Genomic DNA, 14781 nt, shown 5'->3' with positions numbered 1-14781 from the left:
AAGATTCCTGTCCTCCCGGGGCTTGCAGACTATGAGGAAAGGATGATCAGGGAAGGCGGTGATATTTGAGGGCTGAGAGTCATCCAAAGATCTGGGGAAGAGCGAGGCAGGCAAGTGGGGAGCAAGAGCGAAGACCTGCGGTGGGCAACACGTCTCTGAACCAAACGCCAGATGTGGCTGGTTAAGGGACAGTAGCGTGCAGGCAGAGCTAAAAAGAGCTTCCGGCTCACACCAGCGCACTGAACACAGACCGGAGCGGGGGGGGGGGGGGGGGGGGGCTAGGGGGGCGGTCAGGCCATTTTCTTGCTGAGATCTCAGGCTCGTGCCCTCTCTGTGAAGCCTCCGTCTTCTCTGCAAAATCGGAATGGTACATTGCTTCACAGGGCTGCAAGGGTCAAAAGGAACGTGAGTGGGAGTGCTTTGCAAACTACCGTTGGGGGTATTATTACCAACACAACCATTCCACAAACAGGCGTGCAGCAGAGCAGCGAACAAGCGCTGGCCCCGGGTGTGCGCATGCGCGCTGGTGGGGCGGCGCCAGGGAAGGGAAGGAATTCAAGCACCGCCTGGAACTGCCCGGTCTCTCTCCGTCGACCAGTTCCTCCCACTTCCGCGGGCCCCAAACCGTGCGTCCTCTGCGTGCTGACGTCAGGTGCGTGCCCCTGTCCGGCAGCACAGGAGACCCCGCGCAGAGCTGCCAACGCCCCGGCGGAGGAGCGGAGGTGAGTACGGGGCTTGGGGTTCCCGGTGGGAGAGGGTCTCGCTAGTTCTGTTCGCTCTGGCGCGGTTCCTGGCTTCTTCCCGCTCTCGGGGATCCGCGTCTCTAGGATTCCGGGGAGCCAGGGGGCGCGAAGTGCGGGGAAGTACCCGGCCCGCGCTGCGTCCTCCGGGCCCGCACGGGGCCGGGTTCTGTGGGGGAACGTACGGAGGGGGCGCAGTGGGAAGACGGGGGGCGCCCGCCCGCGGAGTGGCGCGGGGCCGGGCCTCCGGGTGCCGGTCCGAGGGTGCGGGCGGGGCCGGCTGTCACCGGGCAGCGGCGGCAGGAAGGGATCACACCCATCCTGGGCGCCCGGGCTCCCCTCCCCCTCCGGGCCGGCCCCGCGGGTACCCGAGGGCAGGAGGCCGGCCTGGGCGCCTTGGGCCCGGGGCCGCGGCGCCGCTGCATTCGCCCGAGATGTCGGTGGCCGGGGCTCGCAGGCTGGTTGCTGCCCACCGCGCTCCGGCCTCGACTTCCTGCTTCCCCGGGCCCCGTCGCCGACATTTTGCGGCGGGCGGGGGGAGGGGAGCGGAATTGCAACCGCGGCGGGGAAGTGGTGGCCGGGGCGGTGGCAACCTGCTGATTATGTTGCCATCTATGCCTGCGACGCGATTCCTTCCGCACCCTCACAGCCCGAAGGTCCATCCCCCCCGGGTGGGTCTGGTCCCCCTTTCTCCAGTCTCATTTTTGCTGCCTTAGGTTGAGTTCCTAATAGTATTTACGTTTGCTTCTCCAACATCCAGCCCCTCTCCCGGCTTATTCAGCTGAAGCTTCCCTTTTAGGGAGTTACCTAACCACCTCCCGAAACTGTGGTTCAGCCGCTTGCTTAATTCCCCTTACTAGGGAGAAATTTTCTTTGTTCGTTTGTTTTTTCCTCCCCTTTAAGTCCAAAAGAAATGCACTGTGGAAGATTACGTCATCACAATGTAAGGGGTGAGAGAGTTTTAACTCCTACAAGTCTGGGACTCACCAATTTCAGACAGCATTTTGCAGCTTCAGTCGGTCACCCAGTGGCCTTATACTGCCCGCTTCCCAGCGCCTGGTATTCAGAGATGATATTTTGAAATCCTGTTACTCGGGTTCATGGCCGTGTCAAATGCATCTCCAAAAAGGTTTGAAACCTCATATTCTACAGCCACTTGCATAAACAGTAACTATAAAGGTCCTCTTGATAGTACGTGAACGAAGCGAACTTATTTATGGGAGCACTGTTTTGGTCCAAAATGATTGATTTATCCCATGTGATTATTTGATGCTGAGTATCTACCTAAATTGACGCAAGTGCACTTTTTGTGACAAGGGTGTTGGTGAAAAGAGAATCATTTCATTTTACACCTAATCTTTTCTTCTAGGCACTTAAGTTTTGTAATTAAAAATGGGTTTTGTATTTATAATGTAAAACTTAAATAACTGATAATGTTCTGACTTCTGGGATCAAAATTTTTGTTCTCCAGAATGTAAGGTACATTCTAAGTTTTATAATCTTCCTTGATATACAGAAGCACAGAAAAATGTTGGCATTGTAAAGCCAATGAGATCCAATTGTGTAATGCTTTGTTAAAGGGTAGTTCATGTTGGAACAAGTACTTTTCTATTCTCTCTTGTATAGAGAGAACAGATTGCTTTTTAGGGAACACGTTAAAGAAATGGTAGTTTTAAATCAACTTTCTATGGTATGTGGGTGTTGTAGATGATTGAATAGATGTGGAGCATGGATATTCTGGAATACATTTATTTGCCTTAAAGTGTTGTCTTGTGTTTGTAATATAAAAATGGGACACTTATGTGCTGCCTTATTTCTTGAGTCTTTTATATTTAAGAAGTAATTATAAAAATATATATCCATTTAAAATACAGAATAATTTGAATTGACAGTTTTAGCCTGAGACAGGGAAGTTAGTAATTAACTGAGTATTAAAAAGGAACTCTTTTCCTGTACTTTTTTCAAGACCCCAAAAGTATTATATCTTTTTGCATTTAAATCGTTTTCATGTAATAACAAACACCAGTGCTCAGACTTCATTTTTTAGGGATCTAAGGCAGGTATTATAGCCTAAAGTAGTCAGGAGGCTTAAATCAAACATTAGTAAGATTCTTAAAAGCCCTCCAAGACCAATCTTGAAGTTTTCTGTAACATTAAGGTTTGTTTTCCTTTACTAGGATGCTTTTTCTACTTGCACTTTTATGGGCTATTAGAAAAGCATTTCTAGTTAATTAAAAAATGGTTACACTAATAAAATGTTTTGGTCTAAGAACTATGACATTTGGAAAAGTTTGAAGTTCAGTTTATTATGTCAAGGGACAAGTATTGACAGGCATTCTTGGAAGGGAAAATAAGTTATACTTTTGTTTATAATTTCTAAAAGCATTTCTTTATTGTTTTAGGGACTTTCTTTTTTTGAGAGTGGTGAGGATACTAAGGCGCTTGGATTTCCCACACAGGGGAGGGTAGTTAATATTGTGTTAATTTAATTCCCACGTATGGATCTCTATATCCATCTATTTGTAAAGGGCTCCCTCTAGGCTTTTATGATAATACCATATTCAGTGTTCTCTTCCAAATATGTGTTTTGTCACTCTCTCCCATTAAAATGTAAGTTCCAAGAGGGCGGGGCTTTGGCCTGGCATGGTCACCCTTGTATCTCTAGCTTCTAGAATAGTGCCATATGCATAGTAGGTCTGAAGAAATATTTGTCAGGTGAATTAATTTAATGTTTGGGGGTTAATATTTTTCCCTTTTCTATATATTCCGTAAACCTTTGTAGTGTTTCCTGAGATGACTTTTGCATTTGGTAGCCATAATGATATTTGGGCTCATTTCTTTTATTAATCTACCCTTGCTTGACCTTAAACATCTTTTTAGTCCAGTATCTCCTGCATCTTCCCTCTCTGGACAATTTACCATCACTTAGAATATTTTTTCTAAGAATTCGTTCCCTTTTTTTTTTTTTGCCCAGATAATTCCAATTTAATGTTCATTTGCTTCCTCTATATCTGTTTGCAAATAGCAGCTTAATATTTTTTTTGCCACTTCTACCCCTGTAATCTACAGTATCAGATTCCTAGTCATGTTATGCTCTATCCCTTCCCAGTTTCTACTTTTAGTTCTCATCTCTTTAGTCCAAAATACATTTGCCAAAGAGATTATCATTACTTGTCATTTCAGCTATGTTTGCCACTGCTGCTATTATAGGTCCTGGATGTCAAATCTTTTTGTCACTTGTTGCCCCTGGGACATGAATTTTGGAAAAATTTTCAATTTCAGAAAAAAAATTTTTTTTCAAGTACTTGACATTAGTTATTACACAGAAGTCCAGAAGAGTTTCCAATATACCAGAAAAAAAAAAAAAAAAAAGATACGTGGTTAAGTTATAGTACTCACTGTAATGTCTAGGTGCTCTGTTATGGGAGGAGAACCTCTTAGTTATGTTTTGTTGCTCTTTGTTCTTCACTTTAACATTTGTATCCTTTTCTCCAAAAGTCAGCCATATATTTCCATTTGTTGTTGTAATTCTGCAGCTATGTGTTCTTTTTGAGAGATATGCTGCTTGCTATAGTGTTTAAAAGTGTAGGCTCTGGAACCAGATTGTTGGAGTTCAAATCTGGCTCTGCCATTTATTAGCTATGTGATCTTGGACAATTTAAGTAACTCACTGTGACTCACATTTCCCTTCTGTAAAAAAGGATGACAGTAGTACCTACTGCACAGTGTTATGAGAATTAAATCATAATTATCACCTGGTAGCTCATTAGAAATCTCAGACCCCATCACAGACTTACTGAATCAGAATCTGCATTTTAACAAGATCCCCATGTGATTTTTTTTTTGAGGTGCCAGGTTCAATCCCTGATTATATTCTTAGCAGAAAAAATTATTGCCGTGTGTGCTTTCAGGGATTATAATACATCTTCACTATAGCTACTGGTATTTGTTTCACTAGCTGAGTGCTATTTGAGAGAGGCTCAGTTTTAGAATCCCTTCTGAAATGGAATTAAACATCTATATTGGGAAACGGACTTTGGCCCAGTGGTTAGGGCGTCCGTCTACCATATGGGAGGTCCGCGGTTCAAACCCCGGGCCTTCTTGACCCGTGTGGAGCTGGCCATGCGCAGTGCTGATGCGCGCAAGGAGTGCCGTGCCACGCAAGGGTGTCCCCCGCGTGGGGGAGCCCCACGCGCAAGGAGTGCGCCCGTGAGGAAAGCCGCCCAGCGTGAAAAGAAAGAGCAGCCTGCCCAGGAATGGCGCCGCCCACACTTCCCATGCAGCTGACAACAACAGAAGCGGACAAAAGAAACAAGACGCAGCAAATAGACACCAAGAACAGACAACCAGGGGAGGGGGGGGGATTAAATAAATAAATAAAATCTTAAAAAAAAAAAAAAAAAAGAAGAAGAAGAAAAAAAAAACATCTATATTACTTGCTACCTTCCCCCCAAACACATTTTGTCATGGGGTTTAAGATTAACAGTATTAAAATGGATTATTAGATTTTAAGGTAGAAACTTTCATTTATCAGATAACTAGGAAAAAATGGATAGTTCCTATAAACATCAGTGCTAGGGTTTAGATTTTTTAAAAAAATTTCTCCCCCCCTCCCCAGTTGTCTGCCTTCTGTGGCCATTCGCTGTATGTTCTTCTGTGTCTGCTTGTATTCTTGTCAGTGGCACTGGGAATCCGTGTCTCTTTGTTGCATCATCTTGCTGTATCAGCTCTCTGTGTGTGCAGAGCCAGTCCTGGGCAGCTCTCCTTATGGGGTGCACTCCTTGCGTGTGGGGCTCCCCTACGCGGGGGACACCCCTGTGTGGCTCGGCACTCCTTGAGCACATCAGCACTGCACGTGGGCGGGCTCACCACACAGGTGAGGAGGCCCTGGGTGTGAACCCTGGACCTCCCACGTGATAGGCGTGATAGGCGGATGCTCTTATCAGTTGAGCCAAATCTACTTCCCAGTGCTGGGATTTAAATCAATTATCTGATTTCAGAAAGTGATTAAAGAGTGTTCCTAAAATTTAAGCTTAATGGGAATATTTGCCTTATTTTAGGTCATGTTACTTATTTGCTCTGATCATCATAGGGCTAAAGGGAGTATTAGGTCATCCTAATAATTTATAAACCAGAGATATGGGTAGGGTAATTTTAATTTTTAGAATAATGCCTCTGTTTGGTGTGTTTTAGAGTACCTGCAAGATATTTCATGAGGGCCTGTATGTCACATAAATCGGGAGTCCTATTTCTTATAGCCCCTTTTTTGGGATTCTTAAACCTTATGAAAGATTCAGAGCTTGTGGTAGCAATCTGTAAATTCTGTATATAAATCAGAGCTGGGAACAGAAAAATCATTTCACTTATATTACATCTATGTTATAAGTTACTCAAGGGAGATAGAAGAGTGGGGAATAACAAAAACATTACTTTTTTTTGGTAATTTAGTGAATTTTTTTAGGATCAAGATTGCCATATTATCTTAAAAAAAAAAGATTGCCATATATTGGATGTAACAGAAGTTAATTATCTCTGCTACTTTCTGTTGGAATATCTATAGCATTTCTTCACTACTTATAAACCTGCCTCTCTATTATGTCTGTCTAAAGGTGCAATGAGATAATTTTTTATACATGTTAAAAAGACAAATTTGTAGCCAAATACATAGAAGCAGCTTTTAGAATAGAACTAATCATTGGCAAAGAATTTTGTGAAGACCTAAATTCTGGAGATAATTCTATGGCAATTATATGATTTTATTATACTTGACGTTAATTGATTTAAATCTAAGTGAATTGTTCCAGAATTAGACATGTTTTAATTATAAAACTAATGAGAATAAGATTGGTTACGTTAACTGTTTCACTGTGATACAGTTGAAAACAGAATGTGATACACATACTTTTTCTGTATGCTGCATTTTCTAGGAGAGTGTCTTTTTTTTTGGGCTAGTTTAAAGGTCAGTAAAATTGTGCTTTCCCAGAATAGACTGGAGTTGCTCATTTTGATACTGAGTATCCCCTGAAAATGGTACTGTGTGGCTGCTCTAGCTAGTTCATGTTGTAGAGTTGACTTACATTTTAGGAATAGGATTTTTTCTTTTTCAGAAATTAATTTCTTTTTTTGTTCTTTGTCCACATAGTAATAGAGGATTTAGGAGCCTAGAGTGCACATTAAAGAGTTCTGAGTCCTACCGACAAGATTTTTGACATGCTGTTTTCTTAACACATGTTGTCTTATTTATTAATTCAGCAACTATCTTTGAGTGCTTGCTCTGTGACAGGCACTGTTCTAGGTGCTGGGGATATAGCAGTGAATAAAATAGACCAAAAGTAAGTCTCTACCCTTGTGAAGTTTACATTCTGGTGTGTGAGTTGGAGATGAGTGGGGAAGAATAAAGGGGAGGAAGATAAGGGAGGGCTGTGGGTGAGGTCGAGTGGAGAGCTTTAGAGCCTGGTAGAATTTGGGTTGCAGTTTAAAATAGGGTAGTCAGAGAAGTTCTTTCTCAGAAAATGACATTTGAGCAAAGACCTATAGGGGAGATGACTGAGTGAGTCATGTAGGTAAGAACATTCCAATTCCAGATAGAGGGAACAATAAATGTAATCACTTTTAATCAGTGACAGGTTATTATCATGCTTAATTTGGCATGAAATCTTTAATAATAGACATTAAACAAATACTTCCTTATTGCATGCATTTGGAGTACCATCATATCTTAGTTGCCCAAAGTATGGAGTATGTGTATAATGTCTGTAGAAATAATTGTTAGGATAAAAGTTTGTGCCTTGATAGTGTTGCTCCTGGTTTCAGAGTGTGTTTGAAAGGGCATATTTGTTGTCAACATAATACTGGTTATTTTTCAGAGTCTTTGCAACTCTTTCTTATTTTTGTTTCTTTTGACTTCTTAGTGAATAGGGCTTTTTTTTTAGTGGTTAAGAGCTATATTGTTACTTCTGTCATGTACTACATTGACACAGACTTTGGTACAAATATAGTGTCTCTTATTCTTTCTGGGTTTTTTTCATGATATATATGGTTGAATGCTTCTGTAGAATTTCACCCTATTAACAAGACACTTTACATCAAAATTATTGACTGCTTTGATTCAGAATCTTGGTAATCTTGTTTTAATTTGCCCTTTTAAAAAATGGCTTGTGGTTTATAAGACTAAGACTAAGATTGTATGAGATTCTGAATGCAGTAGTTATGACTCATCATATGTGACAAAGTCTAAATTATCATAACTTGCTTTATCGTTGACACCTAGCCTGGAAACCTTTCAAAATGCTAGTGTTAATGTTCTTCCTTTGGTTCTTAGTTTGTCTCTCATTTTACAACATGTATTGCCTAGGTAGTACAGTAGAATGATTTATTTTATGTTGAAAATGTATGCTTGTATGTAGGATTTCTGATATAGACTGACACATGATTTCATCCTTAGCAGACTTTTTTCTAATGGGTGCTTTGAGAACACAGTAGCTTGTTCGTAAGGTTTCCTCTACTTTTTCACTTGTCAGTGAAGCCTATTCTCTAATTCTCCAAACTAAAAAAAAAAAATCCTCATAGTTTACCCCCTCTTTAAACAAACTCCCCCATCCCCAAAAATGGCACTTGTTTCTTTTCTCTTTCCAAACCACTCCTCTGGGGCAGGTCTTTCATTAAGTCTTGGATTTATTGGAGTAGATTCTTAGCTGAATTTTCTGACTTTATATAGTTACCTTTGAAGGTCTAGCTTAGAATATAGGTACAAGATTGATATTCCTAGAAAACTGTTGTTCATGGATGTAAATAAACAGTAGCTTTCTGTTCCCCACCCAGTTAAATGAAAACTCCTCTGTCTAGCTTTGAGGGTCTGTATGACTTGGACACATCCACATTGTGTGTGCGTTTCTTCCACTTTAAAACCTGGCATGATTTGTGCGCTTTCTTCTCATATTCCTTCTAAGCAGATATTTATTCTCACATTTTCCCAGATCATGCTCCCATATTTATTACTTTTGAAAACTTGTGGCATTTGTAGTTTATAGTGTAATTTTGTAGGTTTCTGGGACTACTACAATTGTGTTAGTCTCTTCTGCTTATAACCAGTAAAGAATATGAGGTGATGTTTGTCAAGCTATGTAGTACAGGCATTCAAGTAAATTACTGAAATATTTTGAAGCCCTTTGAAGGCAGTGCTCCTATCCTACTTGGTGTCATGCTGTAATACCCTACTCAGTGTAGTGCTGTAATAGGCACTTCAACGTTTTGCTGACTTTTGTAGTTAATAGAGTTGTTTCTTGGAAGAAAAGAAGCCTACTGAAACGGTTGATTTAGGTCGTAATTTGTGCACCAGTGCAGTGAAGATTGGATGGGATCTGGTAGGACCTTGGGCCTGGTTTCTTAGGCCAACACACACACACCAACAAAGCTACTATTAAATACTCTCTGTGCACACCTGTTTTTTCCCCATAAGAACAACCAACAAATTTTTTTTTAACAGTTAGTGATAGTATGTGTTCTTAGTAACATTGTGTTTCCATGTTGGTAGTCTTCACAGCTATTTTTACTACGTTTAGCATTTCATCCTGTACTGTATTATTACTTAATCAATTTTTGGTTGCACTGTTTTGATGTTACGGTATTCCATTATTCCTTGATGTGGGGATTGAACTATGTCTCTCACAAAAGGCATGTTCAGATCCCAGCCTCTGGTCCTGTAGTTGTGTTGTTTGTAAATAGGATTTTTGAAGACGTTATTAGTTCATGTGTGCCCAAACTGTATGAGTCTGGGCCTTCATTCGATATGGCTGAAGTCCTTAAAAGCAAAGGAAATTGGACACAGAAAAAGAAGCCATGGGGAGCAGCCAGAGCTGGAAGTGAAGTGCACCTGGAAGAGGAAGAAGATACTGCCATGTGCATATTACCATGTGACAGGCAGACAAGCCTAGAACCCCCAAATTGCTGACCAGGCACAAGATACTGACCCCAAGAGGAAGCAAGCCCTCTGGCCTCTGAAACTGTGAGCCAGTAAATTCTTCTTGTTAAGCCAACCCAGTATATGGTATTTGTTTTAGCAGTAAGGAAACTAAAATTGTTTTTCTTATTTATTTATTTATTTATTTATTTATTTATTTATTATTTATTTAATTCCCCTCCCCTCCCCCGTTGTCTGTTTTCTGTGTCTTTTTGCTGTGTCTTGTTTCTTTGTCCGCTTCTGTTGTCGTCAGCAGCGTGGGAAGTGTGGGCGGCGCCATTCCTGGGCAGGCTCCTCCCTCCTTTGCGCTGGGCGGCTCTCCTTATGGGTGCACTCCTTGCGCGTGGGGCTCCCCTACATGGGGGACACCCCTGCGGGGCGCGGCACTCCTTGCGCGCATCAGCACTGCACATGGGCCAGCTCCACACGGGTCAAGGAGGCCCGGGGCTTGAACCGTGGACCTCCCATGTGGTAGATGGACGCCCTAACCACTGGGCCAAAGTCCGTTTCCCAAATTGTTTTTCCTTTGGATAAATTATCTGATGGAATTTTGAAGTCAAAGGATGTGACTATTTTTATGACTTAAAATACATTAGATGGTCATGAAATAGGACAAGGATTTTAGTGAATGATTTGTGAGGACTTGTTAGGCTATTAGACCTCAGTTTTACTGCCAATGTTTTTCTTAATTATTGAATATGTCATGGAGGCCTTTTCATTTTATTTGATAGTTTTGTTCGTTAAAATTAAAGAGAATATTACATGCCTGGGGAAGAACATGATGAAAAGTAAGTCTCTCACTCATCCCAAACACTGATATCCCCTTCTCAGAGGCAGCCACTGTTATTAGTTTCTTACGTTTCTTTGCAGATGATCTCTGTAAGTATGAGTCTTCTCTTTATTGAAAAAGCTTACATACCTAAGTTGGCATGTTGTAAACATTATTCTGCACCTTGCTTTTAAAAAACTTAATATATCTTGGAGATTTTCCATATCAGCATTTGTAGCTCATGCCTTTGAATAGTTGCATAGTATTCCTTTGAAGCATGACCTGTTTTACCAGTGTCATTTTGGTTCATGTGTAGGTAGTCTCCTGTCTTTTGCTCCTACAAGCAAGGCTGTAGTGAATATTCTTGTACCTAACTCTTTGCATCCTTTGGAGAAAGTCTTAGAAACGGAATTGGCAGGTCAAAGAATGTGTACATATTAAATTTTTTTTTTTACAAATGTCTTTGATTTGTGTTTTGCATGTATATATATTTTTCCACCCTTTTACTTTATTTATTTATTTATTTATATTTCCCCTCCCTCCTTGCAGCTTGCTTGCTGTGTGCTCTCTGTCCATTCGCTGCGCGTTCTTGTGTGCATTTGCTTGTCTCCCTTTTTTTTGTGTGTGTCACCTTGCCGAGTCGGCTCTCTGCGGTGATTGCAGGCCAGGTGGTGCCCCCACGGCATTTGCAGGTTGGGTGGTGCTCCGCCACGTGCAGGTGACCCTTGCCTTCACAAGGAGGCCCCGGGACTCGAACCCAGGGCCTCCCATATGGTAGATGGGAGCCCAACTGATTGAGCCACAGCTGCTTACCCTGCATTTTAAATTTTGATAGGTATTTCTTAAACCTGGATCCCTTGTTTCTTCCTGCTCTTTTTTGAAAACAGAAACTTGCCTTTTGTACTATGTCCTTATCTAAGACCACATTTTGTTTTCAGAGCTATATGACTGGCTTTCACTTAGCACTTTGAGGGAATGGGGAACATGATAGAGCTCATATGTGAGTGACAGGTGTTGCATATAGATTAACTCAGTTAATTCTCACAAAATACCTGTGATGTTGGTACTGCTGTTATTTCTGTTTTGTAGATGGAGAAACAGGTTTAAATAAGTTTTGTAGTTTGACCAAAGTCACACTAGAATGGAGATAAGATCTTAGGATTTCTTTCTTTTTTTTTTTTAAGATTTATTTTTTAAATTTATTCCCCCCCCCATTGTCTGCTCTCTGTGTCCATTCACTGTGCATTCTTTTGCGTCTGCTTGCATTATCAGGCGGCACCAGGAAACTGCGTGTCTTTTTCATTGTGTCATCTTGCTGCATCAGCGCTGTTATGTTTGTGGTGCCACTCCTAGGTGGGCTGTGCTTTTTTTCACGTGGGGTGGCTCTCCTTGTGGGGTGCACTCCTTGCCTGTGGGGCACCCCTGCGTGGCACGGCACTCCTTGCGCACAGCAGCACTGTGCATGGGCCAACTTACTACATGGGTCAGGAGGCCCTGGGTTTGAACCCTGGACCTCCTATATGGTAGGCAGATGCTCTATCAGTTGAGCCACGTCCACTTCCCAGATCTTAGGATTTCTTGACTTGAAATCCTACGCTCTTTACTGCTGCTCCATATTGTCTTTCTTGGGTATATTCGAGACTTAAATATTTGTTGGATAATTATTTTGCCTTCTTAAGATAGAGATGGTTTACAACATTCTCTGTAACATTTAGAATTCTTTGGCTACACATGTGACATTTAGTTTAAACCACTTTTTGAGAGCAGAGTTCGGGGATTTCAGAAAGGTTTGATCAAGTTAGCAAATAATCCTCTCAAGTAGAAGCAAGGATTTTTCTGAGTTTCCTCTTAATTTATAGTGTTCAGATGGTTTCACTTAGCAGTAGTTCTGATCTTTACCCTAGACCCATTTCAGTTTCTGCAAGTTTTAATTGGCACGTAAGAAGGAATAAGGTGCCATATTAGGTGTTCACTCTGTGCCCAGCATTGTACTGGCTGCTTTATATACCTTACCTCTTTTCTATTTATAGCAGTTTTGTGAGTTAGAGGTTATTTTAGAGATGAGAAAATTAAGGTATAGAAGTGAGGTAACTTGCCAGGATCACACACATTGGCGTGAAGTAGCTAAGATTGGAACCTGTATTTGCTTGTCTTAAAAAATACGACTCCCCCCCCCCCGGCCATTCTTTATTAGTTACCGGGGCCAGAGATTGAACCTGGAACTTCGTATGTGGAAAGCCGGCCCGCAACCACTGAGCTACACCAGTTCCCCTGAGTTGGTTTTCTCGTTTGCTTGCTTGCTTGCTTGCTTGCTTGCTTGTTTTTAGGAGATACCGGGGATCAAACCTAGGACCTCATATATGGGAAGCAGGCGCTCAACACTTGAGCTACATCTACTCCCCACCATGCTTTTTCATATTACTACTTTAGCCAGAAGGTTTTAAGAAACATTAACTTTTTTTCTTGCCCTTAATAAAATACTTGGTACTGTGTTATGTGCTTTGGGAGTGGGATACAGAAGTCTAAGTCTAGTTATTCCCTCAGGGAGTTTAATATCAGAATAAACACAAGCATAAATGTGAATAAAAGGGTGATGCAGAGTGAGTGTAGCTCATGTATGAGTTCCCAGGTTTAATCCCCAGTACCTCTTAAAAAAAGAAAATGTGCATGATTAAGTACTCAGTCATGTGGTTCATTTATTCAAGAGTGACTGAGTCCTGCTGTGTGTCAGACATTGCACCTCTCTTCTGGGAATACAGCAGAAACTGAAGTCCCTGCCTTTATGGAGATTTACTTATGTGCTATCTGTCTCCTTAATTTCAATATAACAAACAAGGTAATTCTAGATTGTGAGCATGCTTCAAAGGAAGGGTAACATGATAGAGAGTGAGGAGGGAGAGGTCTTTTACTCTAAGTTAAAATGGTCAGGGAAGGCTTTCTGAGGTGAGGAGAATTTGAGTTGAGATCTAAAGGATGGGAACCCAACAGTTTTATTATGAGCGTGAGGAAAGATTGTAGATAAGCATAAAGATCCGAGAGCAGACAGGGCTTAGACGTTTGAGGAAGATAAAGAGGCCTGCATAGCTAGAACATGGAAAGTGAAGTAAAGTATGAAATTTGAGATTAAAGAGGTAAGAGCCTTGCTATGGGAAGTCACAAGAGACTCAGAGCAGTTTTTGAGATCTGGAGGAGTTAGGGAAGTCTTCTCAGGTAAGATTTAATTTTGGGGTAGAACATTAGAAGAGAAATAGGAAGAGTTGTAGGCCAATATCCAAGAAGGTTGGGAGGGAAGGATGATGCGATTTAAGTTATAGACTTTGAAAATAAGCTCCTAAATCATACTGGATAATTCTGATAGCTTTCAAATAATTTAAATAGCACGAGGCAATTAACCGTTAGATGGGTAGAGTAAGATGCATATAAGCTGATTGAGCAATTTCAGTCCTGTTTTTCTCCAGGTAGATGAGATTCAAGAACTGTGGTAAACTTGGATTTGAGGTTTGGGATAAGTCAAATGCTCAGTAATCTTTTGTATGAAACTGAAGCGGGGTCACTCCACCTTCCCCCCCTGCCAGGCTAATGCTTGACACATAGTAAATGCTTAATAATAAAGGTTTGTTGAGTGAGTAACTATGTCTGCAAGTCTTGAATATTTTCAGGGAAAATCTCATTGTAATTTTCAGTCTTTTTTATTTTTTAAGTTTTTAAAATTTTTTCTTTCTTAATTACTTTGTTAGTACTCTTATACATTATTACACACCAGTTTTCCCAAATTACTTTGTTTTGAAATACTAAAACTATGCAGATTATTTAAATATTTAATTAAAAGTATTTAATATAATTAAAAATTTAATTTTTTATTTTTTAGGAAGTACTGGGGAATTGAACCCAGGACCTCATAAATGGAAAGCAGGCTCTTGACCACTGAGTATATACCTGCACCCCTAATTTAAATAAAAATATTTTGATCACAAATATAAGATGAAAACTGGCCTCTATCTCTTAGTTTTTGCCAGTTTGAGGAAGGAAAATTCAATATTAAATTAAAAATGAGGACTTAAGTTCTTATTGTATCAGTCATTGCAGTAGGAAGCTATTTTCAGAAATGAAGCTCAGGCAAATTTCTGGCACTGCTGAAAACAAAAATTACCACATAGAACCATAATTTTGTGTGTCATTATTTTTCCCCTGACAATTGCTTCCCTATTTTCATCCCAAGAACCCATAGAACCTTGATTGAGACTTGATTCTTGCAGTTAATGTTTCATGATGATAGAGGAGGTTGTTGTTATGGGGGGAGGAGTGGGGTGAGG

The 14781-nt window shown here is 41.1% G+C and overlaps 1 protein-coding gene across 2 annotated transcripts in view; it reads left to right on the top strand.

The window, feature by feature from the left end:
• The first annotated feature begins 646 nt into the window (after positions 1–646).
• CDC42 (cell division cycle 42) overlaps positions 647–14781 on the top strand; it is a 60381-nt gene continuing 46246 nt past the window's right edge. For both annotated transcript variants that reach the window (XM_058304159.2, XM_058304160.2), the window contains exon 1: positions 647–722. The gene's annotated coding sequence lies outside the window, so the exon portion shown is untranslated. The remainder of the gene's footprint in view (positions 723–14781) is intronic.

Source organism: Dasypus novemcinctus, chromosome 9 (assembly GCF_030445035.2).
Source record: "Dasypus novemcinctus isolate mDasNov1 chromosome 9, mDasNov1.1.hap2, whole genome shotgun sequence".
Classification (NCBI taxonomy): domain Eukaryota; kingdom Metazoa; phylum Chordata; class Mammalia; order Cingulata; family Dasypodidae; genus Dasypus; species Dasypus novemcinctus.
The sequence above is the reverse complement of the archived record's forward strand: the minus strand, read 5'-3'. Positions and strand labels throughout refer to the sequence as shown.